The sequence below is a fragment of the Lepidochelys olivacea genome (genome assembly GCF_965140295.1).
Source record: "Lepidochelys olivacea isolate rLepOli2 genome assembly, chromosome: 4".
Classification (NCBI taxonomy): Eukaryota; Metazoa; Chordata; order Testudines; family Cheloniidae; genus Lepidochelys; species Lepidochelys olivacea.
The window spans coordinates 54,235,018-54,260,944 of NC_140414.1; positions in this window are offsets into that span (position 1 = coordinate 54,235,018).

The following is a 25,927-nucleotide window of genomic DNA, read 5'->3' on the forward strand; positions in this document are numbered from 1 at the left end:
AGACAGAAATAGTTATTCTATTCAGAACAATTCTTTTCTCAGCCATTTAAAGAAATCATAATCCAACACGTACCTAACTAGATTACTTACTACAAGTTCTAAGACTCCATTCCTGGTCTATCCCCAGCAGAAACAGCATATAGACAGACGCAGACCCTTTGTTTTTCTCCCTCCTCCCAGCTTTTGAAAGTATCTTGTCTCCTCATTGGTCATTTTGGTCAGGTGCCAGTGAGGTTATCTTTAGCTTCTTAACCCTTTAGAGGTGAGAGGATTTTTTTCTCTGGCCAGGAGGGATTTTAAAGAGGTTTACCCTTCCCTTTATATTTATGACAATCCCTTTTAGCCAAGCTCAAACAGCCCAGCATGAATGGGGTCCTTTTACTGTTCCCTTAAAAAATTCCCCTATTTCAACCAGGTGACCATGAATAATATCACTCTACTGAGGCTAACACAGAAAGATATAGACCAAATGTTGCTTGAATGCGACCAAAACCCAGGACCATTTGTTGCCATGCTTTGTGCTGCAATCATTCCAGAATACTTGCTACTGGCTTGGTGTGGTAAAGTGTCCTACTGTGGAGGATGAAAAAAGGCTGCCCTCCCCAGAAACCCTCTTCAAAGGCTTTCAGAATACCTCCAGGAGAGTTTCGTGGAGATGTCCCTAGAGGATTCCTGCTCCATCCCCAGACAAGTGAACAGACTTTTCCAGTAGCTGTACTGGCCGCGAATGCATCCCAATTCTTCAGGGCAAATCAAACATTAAACGCAATTGCTTTTAAACCCTGTACTGTAGTTACACATGTGCACTCACCAGAGGTGCCTTCTCCAGCTTCAGGGTCTGGGATCCCACCTTGGGAGGATATTGGCTCCAGGGTGATGAAAAGGTCCTGGCTGCCGGGGAGAATGGATTCACCGCTTGCCTGCTGTGTATTCTCCTCCTCCTCCTCTTCCTCATCAACAAAATCCTCCTCCCTGTTGCGCGAGACTCCCCCCTTGCAGGTGTCCACGGACAGTGGTGGGATAGTGGTAGGGTCCCCCCCTAGAATGCCATGCAGCTGATCATAGAAGCAAAATGTACGGGGCTCTGACCCGGAGTGACCATTTGCCTCCTTTGTCTTTTGGTAGGCTTGCCTGAGCTCCTTAACTTTCATGCAGCACTGCTGTGTGTCCCTGTTGTAGCCTCTCTCCACCATGCCCTGTGAGATTTTGGCAAGTATGTTAGCATTTCTTCTTTTTGATCGGAGTTTGGCCTGCACAGATGCTTCTCCCCATACAGCAATCAGATCCAGTGTCTACCGTTTGCTCCATGCTGGAGCTCATTTGCAATTCTGGGACTTCATGGTCACAGGTGCTGCTGAGTTCACCATGCTGACCAAACAGGAAATGAAATTAAAAAGTTCTTGGGGTTTTTCCTGTGTACCTGGCTAGTGCATCAGAGTTCAAAGTGCTGTCCAGAGTGGTCACAATGGAGCACTCTGGGATAGCTTTCGGAAGCCAAAACCATCGATTTGTGTTTGCACTACCCCAAATTCAACCCAGCAAGGTTAATTTTAGCGCTACTCCCCTCATCGGGGAGGAGTACAGAAGTCGATTTTAAGAGATCTTTAGGTCGACGGAATGGGATTGGTTGTGTGGACGCAGTCATTTTTAAATCGACCTAACACGGCTAAATTCGACCACACCCCATAGTGTAGACCAGGTCCTAGTTTTCAGCGTAAGGATCAGTGTCTATAGTATGTGTGGTTATGTACAGAGAATAGCACAATACAGGCCTGCAATGATGGGAGCCTGTCAAGGTTCCTTCCCCACTCTGAACTCTAGGGTACAGATGTGGGGACCAGCACGAAAAAACCCCTAAGCTTATTTTTACCAGTTTAGGTTAAAACTTCGCCAAGGTACAAACTATTTTACCTTTTGTCCCTGGACTTTATTGCTGCCACTACCAAGCATCTAACTGATATAACCGGGAAAGAGCCAACTTGGAAACATCTTTTCCCCCAAAATCCCCCCAAGGCCTACACCCCCTTTCCTGGGGACGGCTTGATAAAAATCCTCACCAATTTGCATAGGTGAACACAGACCCAAACCCTTGGATCTTAAGAACAATGAAAGAACAGGTTCTTAAAAGAAGAATTTTAATTAAAGAAAAAGTAAAAGAATCACCTCTGTACAATCAGGATGGTAAATACCTTACAGGGTAATCAGATTCAAAACATAGAGAATCACTCTAGGCAAAACCTTAAGTTACAAAAAGACACAAAAACAGGAATATACATTCCATTCAGCACAACTTATTTTATCAGTCATTTAAACAAAACAGAATCTAACTCATATCTAACTAGATTGCTTATTAACTCTTTACAGAAGTTCTGACCTGCATTCCTGCTCTGGTCCCGGCAAAAGCAACACACAGATAGAGAGAACCCTTTGTTTCCCCCCACCTCCAGCTTTGAAAGTATCTTGTCTCCTCATTGGTCATTTTGGTCAGGTGCCAGCGAGGTTATCTTTAGCTTCTTAACCTTTTACAGGTGAAAGGGTTTTTCCTCTGGCCAGGAGGGATTTAAAGGTGGTTAGCCTTCTCTTTATATTTATGACAGAGCCACTGGGCATTGATGTGGTATAAATGATACCAATGACTGCTGGATAAGGAATGCTAGCCAACACTTCTTTCCAGGGAACAGGTCAATAACCTGAGGTAAAAGTGGAGGATGGGGAGGGGTGGGGGAAGAGGAAGATGGAAGGCAAAGGCAGAGTCCAGATATGTTGGATATTGAGATCCTTGGAAAAATCTGTCCCATTGTGAAAGATCAGAGGGGATGGGAGGGGGAGGGAATCTAATATGAGAGAGGCCTAGAGACCCCTTCAGATTAGAAAAATATGAATATATTTATTAACCACTAATCCAGCCATTGAGAGTTTACAGTGTATGCTTGTGATTGTATCAGTACTGTCTACTTGGGCTGGCCACAAGCTAACCACTTTGTGCCTCAGTTTCTCTTCACACAAGTTGAGTCACCCAATCTTCCCACACTGCTTAGTGGCAGAAGTGACTTGGTCCTCCAGCTAAGTCACATGAGAAAAAGCCCATGCCTTCCAGGCCACCAGGTCCAAGGTAACACAAATCCCAGCAGAGTTTCTACCCCAGTCTCAATCTGGACTTCCTTCCTGATGATCTATCTCCTCTTCAAACAGTCAGTCCTTCCTGGGCTCTGCTCAGTGTTTCCCCTAACCCAGAAACTGCTATAGGAATCTCACTACTCCTTTAAGCTCTCCCCAGTTCATCTGTGCTCTTGCTGGACTTTACAAGGGCAAGGTGCACTTCATCAGGTGCTACAGCCTTAGCGAGGAGACAGCTAGTCAGTCATAGGTGGGGTGAGTCCATCACTGATTAATGATGTCAGATTAAAGTAGCTTGGTACATCACTAATATGACACATTTATCATACTAGCAACTTTTCGTGTTTTGCCATTGTTCATATTGACATATGAACTTCCAAGTACTAGCAAATAAAACAAATTCTACGAAAAGTAATTTATGCAAGACTAGACATTTTCCCTGAAGAGGGTCACACAGGCACAAGCTGTCAAATGCATGTCTCCCATTACTTTAAGTGTAATGCACTTTAAATGCCTTTGCCATTTACTCACTTTTATGAGGCAAGACAGATATTGTCAAGTATCATCAAGATTAAAAAAAGAGCAGAAAAGATGCCTGATGACAGATGAGCATTATTGACTTGTCATAACTCTAAAGTGAGAATTTGTAAAAAGACTGAATAAGTTGTGTTATCTCACAGCTAGCTAATTATGCCACATTAAATATATTGGATGTCTAGATGTATGCCATATATTGAAACACCTAGTCAAGACTGATTTTACTGACACTATATGTAGGGAAAAAGCATCCAAAATAGGTAACTTGGATATAGATATAGTCTTCCATTAGCATCTGTTTAAGTGCTCATGTGTGTTCCCCTGACTCCCCTTCCCAAAACATCTGAACCTTTCCACAGTTATTCATGCCTTTGCAACTTTCAGATTGGATACTGCAATGTACTTTGAGGTTACACAGGACAACCCTCAAAAGCTCCTCTTAGGCCTTGTCTACACTACGAAATTAGGTCGAATTTATAGAAGTCGGGTTTGTAGAAAGCATTTTTATACAGTTCATTGTGTGTTTCCCCACACAAATGCTCTAAGTTCATGTAGTCGATGGAGTGTGTCCACAGTACCGAGGCAACTGTCGACTTCCGGAGTGTTGCACTGTGGATAGCTATCCCACAATTCCCGCCGTCTCTGCCACCCATTTGAATTCTGGGTAGAAATCTCAGTGCCTGAGGGGGCTAAAACATTGTCGCGGGTGGTTCTGGGTACATATCATCAGGCCCCCGCCTCCATGAAAGCAAGGGCAGACAATCGTTTTGCGCCTTTTTTCTTGAGTTACCTGTGCAGATGCCATACTATGGCAAGCATGGCGTCCGCTCAGCTAACCGTCACCGTATGTCTCCTGGGTGCTGGCAGATGCGGTCTGCATCGCTACACAGGAACAATTTATTGCCTTTTGGCAGCAGACAGTGCAGTATGATTGGTAGCTGTCGTCGACGTAATCCAGGGTGCTCTTTTAACCGACCTCGATGAGTTCAGGGGTGCCTGGGAAAACATGGGAGTGACTCAGCCAGGTCATTTCCCTTTTAAGTTTCGTCTATGGCCATTCAGTCCTACTGGCAGTTCACTGTCTTTTAATCTGCAGCCAGCAGAAGACGATGGCCAGCAGTCATACTGCACTGTCTTCTGCCGAGCACCCAGGTGATGATGATGGCTAGCGGTCGTACTGCACAGTCTCCTGCCAGCAAGATGTATAAAGATAGATGAAGTGGATCAAAACAAGAAATAGACCAGATTTGTTTTGTATTCATTTTCTCCTCCCTCCCTTCGTGAAATCAACGGCCTGCTAAACCCAGTTTTAAGTTCTACCCTTGAGGTTTTGAGTTCTATCCTTGAGGGGGCCATTCTGTTTCTCGCAAAGCCATCCCCTTTGTTGATTTTAATTCCTTGTAAGCCATGTTGTCAGCCGCCCCTCCCTCCACCAGAGCAACGGCAAACAATCGTTTCACACCCTTTTCCCTGGATTGCCCAAGCAGGAGCAGACACCATACCACAGCAAGCATGGAGCCCATTCAGCTCACCACAGCAGTTATGACCATTGTAAACACCTCACACATTATCGTGCAGTGTATAAAGAGCCACCACCTGAAAAACCAGGCAAGGAGGCAACGGCAGCTCTGTGATGAGGACATGAACATACTTTTCTCTAAAACAGCGTTCCCCCGCAATTTGGAGATCATGGATGTTAATGGGGCAGGTTCATCTGGGCCCGGGAAACAAGCACAGAGTGGTGGGACCGCATTGTGTTACAGGTCTGGGATGATTCCCAGTGGCTCCGAAACTTTTGCATGCGTAAGGGTACTTTCATGGAACTTTGTGACTTGTTTTCCCCTGCCATGAAGTGCAAAAATACCAAGATGAGAGCAGCCTTCACAGTTCACAAGCGAGTGGCAATAGATCTGTGGAAGCTTCCAATGCCAGACAGCTACCAGTCAGTCGGTAATCAATTTGGAGTGGGCAAATCTACTGTGGGGGTTGCTGTGATGCAAGTAGCCAACGCAATCACTGAGCTGCTGCTATCAAAGGTAGTGACTCTGGGAAATGTGCAGGTCATACTAGATGGCTTTGCTGCAATGGGATTCCCTAACTGTGGTGGGGCCATAGACGGAATGCATATCCCTATCTTGGGACCGGACCACCAGGGCAGCCAGTACATAAACCGCAAGGGGTACTTTTCAATGGTGCTGCAAGCACTGGTGGATCACAAGGGACATTTCACCAAGATCAACGTGGGATGGCCAGGAAAGGTTCATGATGCTCACATCTTCAGGAACTCTGGTCTGTTTAAACGGCTGCAGGAAGGGATTTACTTCCCAGACCAGAAAATAACTTTTGGGGATGTTGAAATGCCAATAGTTATCCTTGGGGACCCAGCCTACCCCTTAATGCCCTGGCTCATGAAGCTGTACACAGGCACCCAGGACAGTAGCCAGGAGCTGTTCAACTATAGGCTGAGCAAGTGCAGAACCGTGGTAGAGTGTGCATTTGGACATTTAAAGGGTCACTGGTGCAGTTTACTGACACGCTCAGACCTCAGTGAAACCAATATTCCCATTGTTATTGCTGCTTGTTTTGTGCTCCACAATCTCTGTGCGAGTAAGGGGGAGATGTTTATGGTGGGGGGGGAGGCTGATGCAAATTGTCTAGCTGCTGAATACGCGCAGCCAGACACCAGGGCGGTTAGAAGAGCACAGCAGCAAGCGGTGCACATCAGAGAAGCTTTGAAAACCAGTTTAATGATTGGCCAGGGTACTGTGTGGCATTTCTGTTTGTTTCTCCTTGATGAAAACCTGCCCCCTGGGTTGACTCTAATTCCCTGTAAGCCACCCACCCTGCCCCCTTCGATCACAGCTTGCTTGCAAAGGAAGTAAAGTCACTATCATGTAAAAAAACCACATATTCTTTATTAATTGATTATAAAAGTAAGGTGATAACTCACAAAGTAGCCTGGGTGGGGTGTGGGAGGAGAGTAGGAGGAAAGGAAAAAGTCACTTCAAAACTTCTTGAATGGCAGCCTTCTGTTGCTTGGGCTGTCCACTGGGGTGGAGTGGTTGGGTGCCCATAGCCTCCCACCTCGCGTTCTTGGGCGTCTGGGTGAGGAGGCTATGGAACTTGGGGAGGAGGGAGGGCGGTTAAGCAGGGGCTGCAGCGGCAGTCTGTGATCCTGCTGCCATTCATGAACCTCCACCAGACACCGGAGCATGTCCGTTTGATCCCGTAGTAACCCCAGCATTTCCTCAGGCCTCCTCTGATCTTTCTGCCGCCACCTCTCATAACGTTCATCAGCCACCGTCCTGTACTCTGCTATTATGTCCCTCCACTCAGCTCTGTCAGTGCCGGACGACTAAATGAGCTCAGAGAACATGTCATCGCGCGTGTGGTTTTTTTGCCACCTTATCTGAGATAGCCTCTGGGATGGAGGAGGGAGGCTTGAAACATTTGCAGCTGCTGGAAGAAAAAAAGGCAATGAAGTATTTAAAAAGATACATTTTACAGAACAACGGCTATACTCTTTCACGGTGTACAACACTATTCACATTACATAGCACAAGTGATTTTGGTACAAGGTCACATTTTGCATCTTATATTGAGTGCCTGCGGCTTTGGTGTTAGAGATCACACACGCAGGGCCAGGCAACAGAATTCAGCTTGCAGGTGGCCATGGAAAGCCATAGTCTTTTGGCTTCTGCAACCTTCATAACAGCAGCCCCCTCCTTTCCCACACCAAGCAAAGCCCGTTGAGTTGGCCATTTACTGCTGCAGTTTTCCTGTTAACGTGCAGCAGCAGAAACCAAACTAACCCCCTCCCGCCATCCAGTTCTCTGGGATGATCGCTTTTCCCATCTCCCCACTGCCTAGCTGGTATCAGGGAAGATCCCTGCTAGCTAAACGCAAACAGCTCAGCGCCAATGCCCCCCACCCTCCCACCACGTGGCTAACTGCAGGGAGGATTTCTTTTCAGCCACAGGCAAACAGGCCAGTCGGAACGGCCACCTCTGAATGTCCCCGTAATCAAATTCCCCTATTTCAACCAGGTTACCATGAACAATATCACTCTCCTGAGGATAACATAGAGAGATAAAGAACGGATGTTGCTTGAATGCCAGCAAACACCGGGACCATACGCTGCCAGGCTTGTCATGCAATGATACCCGATTACTTGCTACTAGCATGGCGTGGTAAAGTGTCCTACCATGGAGGACGGAATAAGGCTGCTCTCCCCAGAAACCTTCTGCAAAGGCTTTTAGAGTACCTCCAGGAGAGCTTCATGGAGATGTCCCTGGAAGACTTCCGCTCCACGCCCAAACACGTTAAGAGACTTTTCCAGTAGCTGTACTGGCCACAAATGCATCCCAAGTCCTCAGGGCTACTTAATCATTAAAAAATGCTTGCTTTTATAACATGTATTATATTTAAAAAGATACACTCTCCAGAGGTCCCTTCTCCAGCTTCGTTGGGTTGGGAGGGTATTTCAGTCAGAGTGATAAAAAGATCCTGTCTGTTGGGGAGAACGGTGTGCTGTGTGCTATCCCCAAGCTCGTCCTCCTCCTCATCTTCCCCATCTGAAAAATCCTCAGACATGGCGGAGAGAATCCCATCCTCGGAGTCCACGGGCAGGGGTGGGGTAGTGATGGCGCCCCCCCCTAGAATTGCATGCAGCTCAGCGTAGAAGCGGCATGTCTGGGGCTCTGTCCCGGAGCATCTGTTTGATTCTTTGGTTTTCTGGTACATTTGTCTGAGCTCCTTAAGTTTCACGCGGCACTGTGTTGCATCCCTGATGTAGCCTCTGTCCCTCATGGCATCTGAGATTTTTTTAAATGTTTTGGCATTTTGTCTTTTGGAACGTAGTTCTGATAGCACGGATTCCTCTCCCCATACAGCGGTCAGATCCAGTACCTCCCATTCGGTCCATGCTGGAGCTCTTTTTAGATTCTGGGAGTGCATGGTCACCTGTGCAGATGAGCTCTGCATGGTCACCTGTGCTGATGAGCTCACCTGGCCAAACAGGAAATCAGATTCAAAAGTTCCAGGGGCTTTTCCTCTACACCTGGCCAGTGCATTCGAGTTCAGAGTACTGTCCATAGTGGTCACAATGGTGCATTGTGGGATAGCTCCCGGAGGCCGGTACCTTCAAATTGTGTCCACACTAACCCTAATTCGAAACGGTGATGTAAATTTCAGCGCTAATCTCCTCATTGGGGAGGAGTACAGAAATCGGTTTTAAGAGCCCTTTATGTCGAAAAAATGGCTTTGTTGTGTGGACGGGGGCAGGGTTAATTCGGATTTAACGCTGCTAAATCCTACATAAACTCATAGTGTAGACCAGGCCTCATTGAAGTCTGTGGTGCTTTGTCTGATTTGTGGTATTAGCATACCAGATAGTGTTGTCATCAGTCCCTCTGGTTTTCTGTTCACTGTCAGATGTGACTCAAGGTATTAGCTTTGTTCTACAGTTACACACACACACACACACAGCTCAGAACACTTCCCATATTAGCCATGTCTTCCCCTGTCACAAGACACTCTACCCATCCCTGGAGCACTTCCTTCTGGTAATGTTGGGCATTAGCTCTGCTAGGCTGACACCCCATTTTGCAGTTGCATTCTATCACTCTCTGATATTCTCAAGACTCAACTGCTCCACTTCATGGCTTGGTCCTCCAGCCAGGTCACTATGGGTTTCCCCTTCTGGAGAAATCAAATGCATCAAAATCTCTCAGGACCACTGTCTCTGGTAGCCTTCTCTTTCACTGCCCCTTAATGGTGCCACATCACCAGTGGCTGGTATGGAAACTCATGCTTATCCAGTGCACTGGGTTCCAGCCCAGTGGCCCTGCAACAATCAGTCAAAGTCTGCACAGTCCTGTCCCTTACTGCTATATCTCTGAGCTGCTTCCTAACTTGTTTTCTCTTATCCCCCACAGCCTCTCTGATCTCTACAGGCCCCTTCTGTGCTCAGCTGCTGGGTTTTATACAGGCCCCTCCTGTTCCTGTCCAGCTGAGCTTCCTCTTAATGTACCCTCATTACTCCCTGGCTCCTCCTCCAGGTGCAGCCTAGGCAATTAATTGGATCACCTAGCCACCTTAACCTCTTCAGGCCTTGCATGGGGTGGACACCCCTTCAAATACCCTAGAGATGTTACATACAATCTCACATTAATGTATAACATTTGAATTTTATTACAATGAACTCCTAAAATATTTAAACTTAATTAAATAAGGCTTGTCCAGGTTTTGTAGGGAATTGCCATATCTGTCAGAAAGCATTTAGTGGAGAAAAAATTCCATATGTGAATAAAGGAATCTTCAGTAACGTTAATTAAAACTGTATTCCAGGGGTTCTCAAACTGGGGGTTGGGACCCCTCAGGGGGTCGCAAGATTATTACATGGGGGATCACAAGCTGTCAGCCTCCACCCCGAATCCTGCTTTGCATCCAGCATTTATAATGGTATTAAATATATAAAAAAGTATGTTTAATTTATGGGGGGGGTCACACTGAGAGGCTTGCTGTGTGAAAGGGGTCACCAGTACAGAGGTTTGAGAGCCACTGCTGTATTCGGTGCCTCCACTAAGTCCCAACAGTGCACCTAAGTGATAAAAATGAACAGGAGCCAAGGAAGCAAATATACTAGAAATCTAGCAAGTCATTCTAACCTGTGATACCCTCAGTACTGATTCACTGATCAGTCTGAATTGCATGTACTCACAAACCACAGGCTGAATGAATTCTGTGGTCTTAAACAAAGGACAAAATATACAGAATAGAATCTCACATGAATAGAATAGAGACTGTGGACCTGATTCACTTCTCACACTAATTGGACACTGATTTAGCTCCACTGACTTAAGTGAAGCCACTCCTGATTTACGTGGCATAACTGAAAAGTAAAACATAACCTATACATCTAATAGGGTCATGCACTGAAATTATAATAGGGTTTGATAGGAGAGGGAGACCCCAGAATATTTTGGCACTATGATTCTGTGTGGCTACACTTGAAAATAATATGTCAACTGATAATCTCTCCAAACAATGTTAATGAAGCCTTTGTTTAAGTGCATTTTTTTCCCATTTAAACTAAAGCATGTTCATTTTCCTTCTCTTCTCTGTAAATTAGTGGCATCTCAATTGCAGAACTACAAGAAAAAATAGACAAAGGAAATTCTGGAGAAAAAAAAATTCAGATTTAATCCAGTGTTTACTTTATTGTTGAAAATATTCTCTAATGAGAAAGACACAGGCATAGTATTAGTTTAATTTCACTCTGAAAATCATGGTTTTAGCAGCCTGTACTGATCAGATGCAATAGTTTGAAGTTCATTATTTTTTGTTCTAAAGCCACCCTGCTGTTCTTACCAACTGAAAAGCAGGTCAGAACCAAGCTTTTTTAATTAGTCAGGAAACCAGGTGATGTTTGAGAACATTGCTAATCAGTTTCTAATGACACACCATTCTCCATCAGAATTAAGTTGACAATAGGACTTCAAATTAAATATACAGAATGCAATATTTTTAAAATGCCTAATCTGACAAAGAGGCATGAAGTATAGAATTACAATAAAATTATATTCAGGATATATATATAGTGTGCTTTGTTTAGGGCTTGTCGTAGGAATGTCTATAACTAACTCTGAGCCTGCACAATTACATTACCTGACAACCTTTTATGTAATACAGTGTGTTTTAAATGAAATCATAAATGAAATTCCAAACTATGAGCCTAATCGTGGAAGCTGCTGAGTATAAATATTTCCCATATCCTTTAGAAGGACTTTCAGCCAATAGATATTTTCAAAACTTTCCTGCACTCTACATGCTTCTGAGCCGTCACCCTGTAATCTTTGATATATGAATGATATGTTATTGCTTACTCAGAACTTAGATGTCCAGTAGTAAAACAGAAAGGAAATTATCATGTCTCCTACTCTTTTTTCTGATGCCCCTTTTTACTGTGTCATACTAGCCACTATACTCAGAAATGTCAGTTTAACTAACTTTAACTAAACTTTATTTCCAAGTACAATACAGTTGATACTATTCTCAGTGAGAGGTGTTCCTAACCTTATGAACTCTTAGACTTCTCTACAGAGCAAAATGGGGTAGTGGACTTTTAAGATCTGTTTTGAAATATTAGGAAAAAGTACAGTAACTAGGGGCTTCGTTCACCAGAAATTAGGTTTCCTTAGATGCAGTAACTTCACAGACTTCCACAGTTTCACTCCCAGTGAAAGCAATGCTCTAGGCCAGTGGTTGCCAGGCTTGTTCCACTGCTTGTTCAGGGAAAGCGCCTGGCGGGCCGGGCCGGTTTGTTTACCTGCTGTGTCTGCAGGTTAGGCCGATCGCGGCTCCCACTGGCCGTGGTTCGCTGCTCCAGGCCAATGGGAGATGCTGGAAGCGGTGCGGGCCAAGGGATGTACTGGCCGCCACTTCCAGCAGCTCCCATTAGCCTGGAGCAGTGAACCAGTGGGAGCCGCAATCGGCCGAACCTGCGGACATAGCATGTAAACAAACCGGCCCGGCCCGCCAGGGGCTTTCCCTGCACAAGCGGCGGAACAAGTTTGGGAACCACTGGTCTAGGCTTTTGCTTTCAAATATGATCATTGTATCTAAACACTCTCTCTTAGAAAGTCTTGGCCAGCTGCCTCATCTGAAGTTAACCATCAGTGATTGTCAGGTTTCAGTTAGCATGCTGAGAGAGCCAATGTGTATAGTGAAGAAGGGAGGTCTCCTGGCATTCAAAGTGTTTTTCAATAAGCATAGATGCATTTTAATTAAGATTAAAAATGAAAAAAGTACTCAGTGGGATACTATCTGCTATAGTAAAAGGGCAAGTCTCTTCTCCCCCTGCTAATGAAAATTAACTAGATAAAAATATTTTTTTTTACTGGAACTTGTTGTTTGGTTTCAAAGCCAATTTTCTTTTTAACAGCAGACTCAACAGCTAGAGCCATAATCTTTTATAGCTATTAGACTGGAGGCTGCAGAAGCTTATGCACATGCTTAACTTTAAACACATGATTAGTCCCATTGATTGTAATAGGTCTATTCACATATGGTATGTCTACACAGCAACTACACCCTGTGGTTGGCCTGTGCTAGCTGACGCAGGCTCACAAAGTTCAGGCTGTGGGGCTGTTTCATTGCTCTGTAGTCTGCAGCCTGGTATATAGGACCCTGTGAGGTAGGAGGGTTCCAGACCTTGGACTGCAGCCCAAGCCCAGAAGTCTACACCGCAGTGAAACAGCCCCCAGTCTGAGACCTGAAAGCCTGAGTCAGCTGGCACAAGTTAGCTATGGGTTTTTCTTTGCATACCCAAAATCATAGTTAAAGTAAAACTTTGTAGGATCAGGGCCTTAATGTTTACTCCTCAGTTTTCCTATTTGTAAAATAAGGAAAGTAATACTTACAGACCTAACTCTGCCTATCTGTGGTGGCTAATTTACTACCAAAAACAGACAAACAAACAAAAAACAGATTGTCTTTAGCTAGTTAGTAATCCGGGAAACAAACATTATAACTTTTTGAAACAGAGAACTCAAGGGAAGTGACTTGAACATAGATAGTCCTTTGGGTGATGGGTTTTGTGGACTAGAAAGCCATCCTTGAATTTTGCTTTGGCCTGTTAAATGGACAAAGTGTCATTGGAACCTCCATTTAACATATCAGATGCAAAGAGAAAGTTAGGGTTAAAATTCAGATGTTCCCAGATTCCAGTCCCTCGTTCAATCAAGTAGACTACATTCTTTCTCTTATTCCTGCATGGAATGGAACATTCTTTCTTTTAGAGAATGTATGCATCGTCTCCACCCAGAATTATTATCCCACTGCATTTTGTGGAATTGTTTAGGTATTGTGCTACTTCCCCACATCTGAGATCAAATCTATTCCTTCTATGTAGTTTATAGCCATTAACCAGGGGTCCCATTAACTTTTTTTCTGGCAGATTATATGCAATACTCTTTTTTTTTTCTTTTTTACATACTCTCAAATTGCATGCTATCCTTTGAAAATCTTGTATATAAGTAAGGGGTCACAACTATGTAATGCAGCTATATATTTGAAACTGAGGCCATATAACCTCTGTTCATGAGATTACACATGTGCTGCTCTGCTGAGTAACACACTCAAGGCCCTGGGCACATTGGATCAAACTGAACCTAAGTTCTGTGGCAAGATTTGTGTTTTAAGTGTCACTTTGGTATGAATTCTATACCATCTTGGCTATGCTGAAGGAAAATCAGTTCATTTGTAATACACTTTTTATTTCATTAAATATTAAAATGTTTAATGCCACCTATACAATAATCTTGGTTATTCATTTTTACTTTAAAAACGATTAATTTTATGCTGCCAAAATTTTCAGTTTGACACAAGTTTTTTTTGTATTTGCAAAGCATGAGTTCAATAAGGATGTTGTTAGGACTCAAGAGAACCTAGAGGTTTTGGCATCTAAGAAGGTTTATATTTTTGGAGACTTGGGAAGCGTAGGAGGGCATTTAGGTTTTTGGCAGTTGGGGTTCTAGGCAGTGGAAAAGAACTATATTCCCCTTTACCTTCATCTTGTGGGCAAGGCTGGATGGGACTTGAGTTTAGAGATTTTAAGCTCCTAAATGCCTGTTGTAAGAACCTTTGGAAACAATGGATTGTTTCCTTTACCCAGACTTCCCTCTACATCCCACAATGATGGATAAAGCCAGCTGAACAATATTGACATACGCATTCATTGTAGAATCACAGGACTTGAAGGGATCTCGAGAGGTCATCTAGTCCAGTCCCCTGCACTCATGTCAGGACTAAGTATTATCTAGACCATTCCTGCCAGGTGTTGTCTAAAATCTCCAATGATGGAGATTTCACAACACCCCTAGCCAATTTATTGGGTGAACATTGTCATTTTTTCTTAAATACTTTATTCAATGAATATATATTTTGTGGTATTTGGTTAGATGTATGGTTGTTAGAATATTTTTTTCACCAAGACCACCAGTATTTGTGGAATAAATTATCAGAAGATATTTTTGTGGTATTCTCCATTATTTAAATAGCAGCCTTCCTTTCAGTTGGGCATTCCACAGAATGACCAAGAACAACTACAGTACCTGAACGTGGGACAACTCAGGGACTGCATCTTCTATTCACCCTTGGGAGCACACAATGGTCCAAAGAGTATGGGAAGACCAGACCATGCTCAAAGATAAGTTCATCTTGTGTCCTCTCACTGCACATAAGGGAGAAGGAAGGTTGACTGTACAGAGGATTTGAAAAAGCTGTGTGATCTAGTAGACTAAGCATAAAACTGGACTCCAGGGATTCTGATTTCTAGCCCTAGTTCTATCACTGACACCTGGTGCTTTCTGCCTCAGTTTCCATCTCTGTAATTTGAGGATAAGTCTTACATAATTGCCTTGGAGGAGTGCTGTGTGGATTGATTAGTTAGAACCAAAGTAGGTGTCCAGAGACAATCCAAATCCTTGCTTTAGTAGTAGCCATTACAGTCAGTGACTCTTTCCATGTAATAGGGATACAATTGACTTACTCTGCTCCTACAGCAGCAGCCCAGAAATGCACACTGAGGAAACGATTGTGCCTCCCTGATGCACATTTCCTCACCAGAGCTCTCTTGTTCCTGAATTACAAAATTGAAAATTATATTGAGCTTTTCAAGATCAGATTTCAAAGTAAACCTATCATTTAAATCCTTGGAGTCACTTTACCCAGAGATCTGGTGTATTTCATTGCTTGCAGACTCAGGTAGACAATTATACATGGGTTTAAATTTATTTTGCATTTGGAACATTTTTGTTTTAGAGCCACAAGGACTCGTCTACACATTTTATAGCAGAGGTTTGATTCTATGGGATCAAGTCAAACACATTGTCCTTGTCATAGGCACTAAAGGATTTAAAGTTCTAGTACATTTTGATGGCAGCTTTGCTTCTGACAGGCCTATTCCATAAATCAAATTATGAAAAATCGTTAAGAAAACAAAGCATGGGCCAGTACACTTTATTCCTATGTGCTATATAATACTTCAAAAGTAATTGTCTATGTGATGGTTAATTATGAATAGATCAGCTTCCCAGTGCCATGTTTATCCCATTTTAAGCCCTTTACTGTTATATTAAACAATTTAAGCCTGTCCAATTTGACGGAATTCTTTATGTCGTGCTGCAGATGCTATCAAAGGAATCCTGTGAGGAACTCAGTTGGTGCCTGCCTGCTACATCTAGACAATGTACGTGCAGATTGAGGAGTGTGATCAAGTGAGGTTGAGTCATGGAAGCCCATTATTCTTTCTCACTGAATGTTTGCCTGTGGTAGGAAAAAAACAAACAAACAAAAACAAACAGCAACAACAACAATGAACAACCCCCTACATTTTCTGATGGGGAATTCTGATGAATAACTGACCTACCTTAAAAGAAAAACTGGAAAGAAGACATTGTAAAATTGAAATAGCTTTCCAAAGTGAGGTGTGTGGGGGAGGGAAGATGTATACATGATTAAATTCTCTAACATAAGGGGAGGGGAAGGGGCAACATAGACATTTTTCCTGGCAATTATTTTGTTGGGAGCAAGAGGAACCCACAGTTCTAAGGGCAACCCCTAGGGACATCTACAGACAGACCCTATAGCTCAATACCAGCTCTGTTTTCCCTTTAGTACCCAGGCAGCACAGCACCACTTAAGTAATGCTTTCCAGGACAGCCCTTCTATACCCTTTATGAGGGTGCGGCAGAGCAAAGGAGAATGCAGCTTCAGTCTTCATTAGATTTTTTTAGATGCCCTGTATAGTGTCAAGAGGCACAGTTCATGTTCCAAGATCCCTCTTCTCTTTTACTCCATGTGAGGATCTGCAGGATCCAGGAAAGGTGGGTGAGTGCATTGTGCAAGAGGCAAATGATGTCCCTCCTGAAATTGCACACTCAAGCTCTTTGCATTGTAAAGTGGAGAACTGCATATGAGGGGTCTCCGCTATATGCATATCCTGGGGGAATGAGTCCCTTCTCCCTCTGGCATTATCCAAAAAACAACATGGTTGGAGAACAAAGATTAATTGCAGTCAGAATCCTAAATTATTACCTACATGTCAGCCTTGCATTAGGAAGTTAACATTTCCAATATACTTTACGTTATATTCTTCCAGTAACTAAAGTGATTGCAGAACTATTGTATGGAATTTAAATATTTCAGGCAATTTGAAAGTAAGATGGCTGAATTAACCTACTCCCCTTCTTCCTCCATGGCCTCCAGACAGATTCTCTTTATTATGAAGAACATTTGTTTCCTAACAGAACAAATGTTTAGTTATTGGTATGCAGGCTCTTTATGAAAAATTACTAGTGTGCTGAATGAGCCATACTGGAGGAATGCTGACAGCTTTATGGAACGATGTAAGCATCTGTATTCCTTTCTCACCTACTGAAAATCTCTTGAATTTTTTATGCAGCTGGATCCAAATTCTGAGTCCCTTATTTTGGTTGGGACCCTATACATATATAAAAATAATAATTTTAATACTTAGTTACTTTGTGCATTATCTTTACTACCCCGCCCACCCAGACATCAGGAACAAAGGTCATATGGTATAATCAATGCTATTCCCTGATCTTGTGTGATCTGCTAGTTTTTTAACAATAAATGTGTCCCAGAGGGTACAGAACCACACATCCTTTTTTTTTCAATGAAACTTGTTAAAGTTCAGATTTGTGTGAGCTGTTGCTGAACAATTACTGACCTTACCGTTTGCGTATCCAGGGTTTGGTCCTACTCCCACTGAAATCAATGAAAGATTGCCATTGACTTGCGAGCAGAATCAGACCCATTGCCACATTGAATTAATTACTTAGTAAATGGTTTTGGAAAACCATGAACATGGAAAACTGTTTACAAGTTCTATTAGAGAGATGAGGCAGATCACCAGACATGTTCATGCTTTTACAGCAGCCTTTCAAAGCATGGGAAACAACGGTGGAAGGCCAAAGCTCAGCCTCTCCCTTTAATCTGTTTCACGCTAAAAAATGTGTGCTTTCTCTTGTCTTTCCCTTTTTTCTTCTTCCTGGGGAGGTAGTATATTCTTAACCAATTCCTTCTGCTATAGAACACTTAACAGGAGAAGGATCTGACAGTAAGATGTTGATAAATCTGTAAAAGCTCCATATGGTGCTGACCAGTAGTAGAAATAACTTAGTGTTCTGTGATGCCTAAGCAGAACTCCCATACCATGGTAAATCATAAGGAAATCTGGATAACATGCACGTGAACTTCTGGATAGTCCTGTGAAACCAGCATCCACATCTTTCATGTTTCATCCATCCCTATCCTGTAAGCCATTAACATTGTACAGCTAGGGAAAAAAATAAATAAACAGCAGCAGCAACTATTACAGATTTTAAAGGTTCTAGGAAAATCAGAATTGCCAGAACTTTTACAAGAAAAAAATAAAGAAAAGTTCAAAGAAATAAAAACACACAGAAATATCAGTTCCTATCCATGTTATCCTCAACAAAAAAGATCCAGACTTTCCCAATGTTTTTTCTTTGTTTGTATATGGTACATGACTACATTCTGTAGCTTGAGAAACTTCGAGCCCTGTTCACAGTTGCCTTGTTCACCGTAGTAATTTATGCTTGAACAAAGTGGGAGTAATCTATTGTGATTTGGTGGTGTTTTACACCAGAGCTGATAAGATAAATGAGGGCCTATACATTTGCCTGAGCCTCCAAGCACCACATTGTGCATTTAAAAAATAATCACTAAAAGTTTTCAACTACAGTACTAGTCTTCAAGCACAAGCCAGTTAAAAATAAAACAAAATTAAAACAAACAAACTTGTTGTATATGTCACATCAGGGTGCCTGATAGGATATACCATCATCCCCTAACTCCTCAGTTTAGCTTTGATGTCCTTTAATCCTGTGTTTATAAAGAACAAGCAAGTTTGCTCCATATGGTATCTCTGTTAAAAACAAACAGTTTTCTACAAACTTGTAAATACTAGAATCTTACATTCTGTAAAAATCTCTCTGTTCTTAAAGTTTTGATTTTTCCCCTCCAAGTACAAAGGATCTTTACAAATTGAATTAAATATCTGACCCTGTTCTACTTACTTGGTTTTCAGTTTTTCTCATTCAAAAGCAAATGCAAGACTGCATGAGTGAGGACACCATCTAAATCATGTTCTTTATAATGGTTGAGTGGAGCCAGATACATTGGAGCTGCCTGTAACAAATTTCAAACTATTTAGTACACTTACCAATTGAAGTACTTCTATTTTTTTAAACATTTTTCAAAACCTCCCCTGTTTTATTGAAGTGATAGGAGAAATGCATGTTCAGTATCCATCTACACAAGGAAAATGATCCATGACTGCTATGCTGATGAAAATAGATTTCTCTAGTATATGTTATGGATATGGATAGCATTTCACTATCATGGACTTTCAGAAGAGATGACCAAGCTTCCCATATGGTTGCTACTATAATGTGGTATGGGCTCCAAACCCACCATTCTGAGTACTAGGAGAAGGCATAAGCCAATAAAGGTATAGAAAATAGACCACTCATATAATATTGAAACTTTGGAACACTGAAGAATAATTACACAGAAGATTCAGTTCAAGGACCCTGAATTTTAGGTGAAGGGTCTGGTTGATTCTTATATGCTCCTAACCAGTTAACTCTTTCTTAATTTATTTTATTTTCCCAAATCAAGATGCAATGCATTAAGACAAATGGAAACTATATTCCTCTCAGTTCATGCATGTAACTCTCATTGGTGTTAATGGGAGATGCAGATACTGTGCAAACAGACCCCCCAAAGAGAAGAAAATGTGTCAAATGTGGATATCAGCAAGAAAAGAGACATCAAGTTTCTCTTTAATGATAATCATGTGATAAGCTTTGTTAATTTGCTCCTCTAGCCTCATAATAAGTTAACAGTTCAGGAAGTGCAATCTGGTTGTAAAGTAACCCCTGAGGGAGGTTATACTGTTACATTATCTGCAAATGTAAGAATAAACACTTTATTGTCAATTTGAATTCTTTCTGTGTAGTTTAACACATTTCTAATCTAATTGAGCAAACAAAGCAGTCGTAAAAAATCCAAAAATGGCTGCATACTACCTACTGTAAAATGTCCCACAAATACTTATATCATCTGATGCTATATAACACAAAGCTTCAAATATGAGAAAAAAGATTACCTCTAGCACCTGTATAGTGGACTCTACCTTTATATATAGAATCATAGAAGTGTAGGGTTGGAAGGGACCATGAGAAGTCATCAAGTTTTGTCCCTTGTACTGAGCCAGAACCAAATAAACCTAGACGAAGTAAATCTATACCACTATAGACCATAACTAACCTTATAGTTAGCAAACTTTTTCCTAATATCCTAAATCTTGTTGCAGATTAACATTATTTCTTGTTCTACCTTCAGTGGACATGGAGAACAATTGATCACAGTCCTCTTTATAGCAGCCCATAACATATTGGAGGCAATTATCAGGTCACACAGTGGCGTAGCCAGGTGGAGAAAACAGGGGGAGCAGAGATAAAAAAGGTGCCACCCTCTTGTACTCACCCGGCGGTGCTCCAGGTCTTTGGCATTGGGTCCTTCACTTGCTCTGGGTCGTCATTGGCACTTCGGCATCAGGTCTTTCAATCGCTCCAGTCTTCGGTGGCACCGAAGGACCCCCGCCGCTGAAATGCCGCCAAAGACCGGAGCGAGTAAAGGACCTGATGCCGAAGACCCAGAGCGCCTCCAGGTGAGTACAAATGGGTGCCGCTGAAGGCCCGGAGCACCTCCTGACCCGACGCCGAAGACCCGGAGCGCCGCCACTGGGTGAGTACAAATTAAAAAGGTGCAAAAAAAATTTAAAAGGCTCCGCTTCTGCTCGGTGGGAGAGCGGCTGTTGCCCCACTCCCACCTTAACTATGCTACTGAGGTCACACCTGTCTTCTTTTCTCAATATTAAATGTGACTAAACAAGACTAAACCTTTCATTATTTTTGTTACTCTCCCCTGGACTCTCTCCAATCTGTCCACATCTTTCCTAAAGAGTGGCACCCAGAATTGGATATGGTACTCCAGCTGAGGCCTCACCAGTGCTGAGTAGGATGGAACAATTACCTCCCATGACTTATATACAACACTTGAATACCTGTAAGCACCATATTTTTGTGCTAAGATAATGCATTTCACATCACAACACAGCGGCATGGGGCTGTACAACTAGTAAAAAACCTCTTAAAGGTCCTAAAGCCAGCTGATCAGTAGAAATGTCAGACTAAATGTGCATTAGATCTGATTTATAAAGTGAAATTAAATATAGATACAAATGGCTGGACATAATATTTAGATTTCTGGGCCAAAGTAGAGACAGAGATAAAAGATCTATTATGTCTTCCAATACTTCTGTATATCAATATGGAACAGAGGGCTCAATCATGAACCACTCACGTCAGTGCTAGTTTTGCCATTGAGTTCAATGGGAGCAGGATCAGAAACATAGTTCCTAGGGAGAAGGCATACATGGTATTGAATTTAAATTACATCTTTATTTTAGCCAAAAGACTGACAAGAAGCAGGTAGGAAAAGCTATAAGAAATCTGTGACCAAATGAAAAGTAACGCCACAAAAAGAGGAGAAAACTGTTAAAATATGAATGACTTTTTCAAAATGCTGGTGACAGCCTCAGTGCCTATAGGGTGATGCTGTTTCACTCTCAGATTAACCTTTATACAATTCCTTATCCTTGGCATCAGGAAATGAAAAGTGCAATCAAATCAAATCAAATGGAGACATTGCCAACATCAGTGATTTCACTAGAAGAAGAATGTGAATCTAGAGTTGGTAAAAAAAGGGGGGGGTAGCTTCTGTCTCCAAAAATTATGAACATTTACAGTTTCTTGAAATTTGTCATGAAAAAAAAATCAGAAGTGTCTGATCCTTTAACAAAAACAAAACTGGAAAAAAATCAAGTTTGAAAGCACATTTTTAATTGGTTTTCAGTTTTGGGTTGTTATTTTCTCCTTTCTTGCCTTTTTTTCCTCCATCCCTCCCCATTGTTCTTGTTTACCCATTTCTATTCCCCTTCTTTTTTTTTTTCCATTTGTCACTGAAGAAACTGCGAGGATGGAGGAAATAAGGAGAAAAAGAGGTAAAAAACCCATGTTTTCTTAGGAACATAGGGCATAGGACAAAAGGGACCTCCAGGGTCATTGAGTCCAGTCACTTTTTATCACAGGCAACCTTGTCAAATAATTCTGTTCATAAACTTATTACATTCCATCTTAAAACTAGTTAGGTTGTTTGCCTCCACTACTGCTATTAGAAGGCTGTTCCAGAACCTCCCACTTCTGGTGGTTATTTTTTTTCAAATTTCCAGCCTAAATTTGCTCATGGTCACTTTTATGCCTGTTTGTTCTTGTGTCAAAACACTCCTTCAGCTTAAATCACTCTTCTCCCTTCCTGGACTTTACCCTCTGAAATATTTATAGGGACCAATCATATCTCCTCTCAGTCTTCATGCTTCCATGCTAAACAAACTTAGCTCTCTTAGTCTCCTTTCATAAAATAGGCTCTCCATTACCTCAATCATCCTACTAAGCCCTTTATCACAGATCAAGTCAAATGCCCCAGGCTGCCCACCCACTGGAGTACTGTGAAGGGATCCAGCTTCCGGATACCACTGCCCTAGTATTGGGGTTCCTAGGCATACTCAGGAGGGCTGGACATGGACCTTTTGTCTAGAATCTCACTCAGAGCTGAAGCCCACTGTCCAGCTTCATAGCTCCTGGGTGCAGTGCTGATTCTTCAGGTTCTCCTGTGGCTTAAACATAAAATCTCCCAAAACTCTACCCCAGGTGTGAACCATCTGTTTTACCATTTAACTCTCTCAGGAAGCACATGGTCATTGTGAAGCATGTAACACACCAAGACACTTTGCGTATTATTGTTCTTTTACTTAATTACATAATGCACAAGAGAGTGCCAATCATTTAGAAAACAATAAACATCTTAACTACAATGCCCCTTACTAGCTCACCTTTCCTTTGGGTGTCCTTGGGGAAGGCAACTGCGCTCTGGAAAGCAGGCAGGGACAGTTTCCTTTGCCTCACACAGGCTGTTGCATGATGAGTGGCTTCTTCCTCATGGGGTCTCCTTCCCTTGCTTGCCCTTTCCTCCTGTTAAACTGGAGGAAAATGGCCAAAAACCCAGATAGATCAGCTCCTCCACCTTTATAATTTTTAGCCTCCTTTGTCAAGTGACCCCCTTGCCAGCTGCAATGAGTGATCCAAAACCTCTGCCAGGAAAGTTTCTTTGCTGAGGTGACCTCTCCCCTGATAAACTAGTTCTCCTGGTTGGAACCCAGTCTATTGTTTAGAGCTATTCCATTTTGATGGGAGTTTTCATAGTAAAACTTTATAATATCATCACGTCAACCAGAATTCACAGATTGGTGCAGACTGATTCCCAAATCGCTATACCCTTTTCTGCCCCTGGTCCAATAAGAATTCATGTTTCTAGAACATGGGTGGCCAGAACAGTACACAGTATTCCAGAATAGATTTTACCAGTGCCTTGTACAATGGCATTAATTCTTCTCTTTTCCTACTGGAAATACCTTACTTCATCATTGGTTCACATTTGCCTTGTTCTTTTTTGCCTGGCCACATCACACTGGTGGTTCATAGTTATCCTGTGATCAGCTAACACACCTAGGTTTTTCTCCTCATCTGGTATATCTGATAGATGAGCCCCCAGCTAATAGCAGGAATTGTTGTTACTAGCCCCTACATCATAACTTTGCACTTGTACTGTTACATTTCATTCCATTTGTATTACTCCAGTTCTCAAGATCATCTGATTCTTCCTGTATACTATTCTGATCCTCCCCTGTGTTGCTGATGCCTCCCGACTTTGTATCATTTCATTAGTACATTTCTACTTTTTGTGCCAAGTTCATTAATGAAAATACTAATAAAATCAGTCCCAAGACAAATCCTTGACTAACTCCACCAGCCCAATGATTGTCCTTTCAGCACAATCTGTTGTCATCTACAGCATTTCCCATGTCCAAAAAAATTAGTTATGTTATCAAAGAAAGATATCAGTTTAGTCTGGCATGATCTATATTTGGTAAATCCATCTTGAATTTATCCCATTCTCTGTTTACCTTCATGTCTTTAATTATTCTTTCCCTCAAAATTTGTTCTAAAGCCCTACATATTATTGAGGTCACACTAATGGGTCTTTAGTTTCCTGTATCGCTTTTTTCCCCTTTTCTTAAAACTGGGTATAATTGTTGCTATTCTCCAGTCATATGGTATTATCCACAAATGGATAGATTTATTAAAAATCCTTGCTTATGGACTTGCGATATTATGTGCCAGTTCCTTAAATATCCTGGGATGGAAATTATCTGGTCTATCCCTTCCCTTGCCCCCTATTGGATCACTTTAAGCTTTTAGAGTTTAGCTTCCACCTTGAATGAAGTGATTTTCATTTCTATACATTTATTCCTGTTAGCCGTCCTGCCTTTGCCCACATCTTTTACATTATTGATCTTATTGAGAACTGAGGCAAAGTATTCATTTAGATTTTGGACCAAACTTAGTTTAATCTTAATTTGTTCCCTATGCTTTCTATATATCAATACCATTTCTTCTTTTCTTTTTCTCTTTTTATTTATATGAGTCCTATTTGTTTTCATTTCCTTTGTAAGATTTAACACAGCTTGACTTTTGGCAATTTTAACTTTATCCCTGCACTTTCTGATCTTCAAGACATAGATTTCTTTGCTGATCAATCCCTTTTTCCTTCCTTGTAATATCTCTGATTACTCCTAATAGCACTTTTGAAGTGATTATTCATCCAGTTATGTCTGTAGCCTTTCCCTATCTGGAGTCCTAAGATTAAAAAAAAAATTGCCTTCCTTGGGATGCAAATTCCGATAGTTTTTCCACCATTGACTTAAAAATTCCAAATGTCTTCCACATTCAAGTCCCAGAGATTTTCATTTCAGCTGACTTTACTAACTAGCTCATTTAATTTATTAAATCTGCCCCTTTGAAATTTAAAACCTTAGTTTGCCTATCTGTTTTTGATGATCTTTCCCTTTAATTAATCTGAATCAATTCATGATCATTCTATCCCAGTTTGTTTTCTATGACTAGCACTTCTGTATTGTACTCACCACTTACCAAGATCAAATCATAGAATACCAGGGTTGGAAGGGACCTCAGGAGGTCATCTAGTCCAACCCCTTGCTCAAAGCAGGACCAATCCCCAATTTTTGCCCCAGATCCCAAATGGCCTCCTCAAGGATTGAACTCACAACCCTGGGTTTAGCAGGCCAATGCTCAAACCACTGAGCTATCCCTCACCCCAAAACAACTGTCACACAGAATGGCCCCCTCAAGGATTGAACTCAAAACCCTGGGTTTAGCAGGCTAATGCTCAACTCAGTGAGCTATCCCTCCCCCCATCTACAATACCATCATCTCATTTTTATTCAGTGTCCATTTGGTGAACAAATCTGTTGGCTATCATATCCAGGAATAACTGGGCCCTACTATCATTAGTAGTAACTTTTCTCCCATCTATATCTGGGAAGTTAACATCTTTTTTGGATATTGGGATTTTTTTTAATTGGAACATTTTGAAAAAATAGAAAATTGTCATGGAAATGATCATTTGTGACAAAAGGACATTTTTCGGTCAAATAAAATTTTTGAATACAAAAATTCAAGAAGCCCTTGAAAATAAATAAATTGGACAAATCCATCGCAGCATCAAACCAACCAATGCTATAAATTTCTACATGCACTGATAGAAAGGAGAAGGGTGGAAAGGTGGGCATGTGATGGGAGCATAGTCCAAAGAAGTATAAGTGTATGGGTGAATGTCGATTGTGATGTCCAGAGACTGAGGGTCTGAAGGCTTCTGCTACTGCAGGTAGGGGTGTTTTGGGGGAATTTTCTATCTCACTGTGGAAGCACTCCCCGCTCGCCCTGACTATATCACAGTTTGGAGTGTGGCTTGTGGATGCAATGGTATGTGGGCAGTAGAGTGATAGCAGGACTTACATTTACCAACACTTCCTGCTGTAGCTGCTGCTGTAATTTTAACTCAGACTTCTCTGGTCTAATTCTGTCTAGGTCTCCCCACGTTGCTGGGTCTTTCAGTTCATATGGGAAGTATACTTTAGCCTATAAATGATGTGATTCTACTGAGATCTATCAAAATGAGG